Source organism: Larimichthys crocea, unplaced genomic scaffold (genome assembly GCF_000972845.2).
Source record: "Larimichthys crocea isolate SSNF unplaced genomic scaffold, L_crocea_2.0 scaffold72962, whole genome shotgun sequence".
Lineage (NCBI taxonomy): Eukaryota > Metazoa > Chordata > Actinopteri > Sciaenidae > Larimichthys > Larimichthys crocea.
In genome coordinates this window covers 1-797 of record NW_020859637.1, presented here as the reverse complement: position 1 = coordinate 797, position 797 = coordinate 1, and the positions used below count along the sequence as shown (strand labels likewise).

Below are 797 nucleotides of genomic sequence, written 5' to 3'. Positions count from 1 at the left end.
ATACAAGTTTCAACTTGTAAAGTTACTGCATTTGACAGTAAAGACAAAGAAAGTATTGTATCAATGAAAATCAAAATATAAAATCCCTTCACCATGTCACTGGCCAACCAAACACACTTCTGTGTCTGTCTGACTTCTGTGTTATCCATGTCACATGTAATATATGTCTAGCGTGTCAATATATAAAAAGAACACAGGGTTGACTGAAGAATCAACATTTAGTCACAAATCCATTTCCTCAGATTCTGAGCGGGCTTTGAATACCCACAGTGATCCAAGTGTACAGTATATCTTTAACAATCTCCTTGACTGTGTACTTTAGGGAATTAATCCCATCTTTATTCATGGACAACTTTGTGTGTCTCAGTTTATCAGGATTCACTGGATTAACCTCATTGTGTAAATCTCTCACATGTTTGATCATCTTGTACTTTCCTATCACCAAGCCAGGTCGAGAAATAGACATTCCATGGAAGATAACTCGCTTATACATATCGTCGTCCTCACCACCCCAGCCCCAGAAAGTATTCGAGAAGCCGTTAACCTTTGAGAATTGGCTCTTGGACAATGAAATAACCCCACCAAATGTAGTACTGTATGGTAACTCGAAGTTAAATTTGTCGATAGCCACAGCCAAGTGTCGGGGATTTTGAAAACATCTATAGAGATTACCGTCATCCATAGGAACTAGATCTATGTCAGAGAAGACAAAGCAGTCATAATCATATTCCTTCAGTGCTTCAACAAATCCTGCATTCATCAATATACCCTTGTTGAACACTCCCTCTCCATCCTGG

The 797-nt window shown here is 38.8% G+C and overlaps 1 pseudogene; it reads right to left on the bottom strand.

Moving 5' to 3' along the window:
* Positions 1-91: 91 nt before the first annotated feature.
* Positions 92-793, bottom strand: LOC113745415 (beta-1,4-galactosyltransferase 1 pseudogene; annotated as a pseudogene).
* Between the last annotated feature and the right edge of the window lie 4 nt (positions 794-797).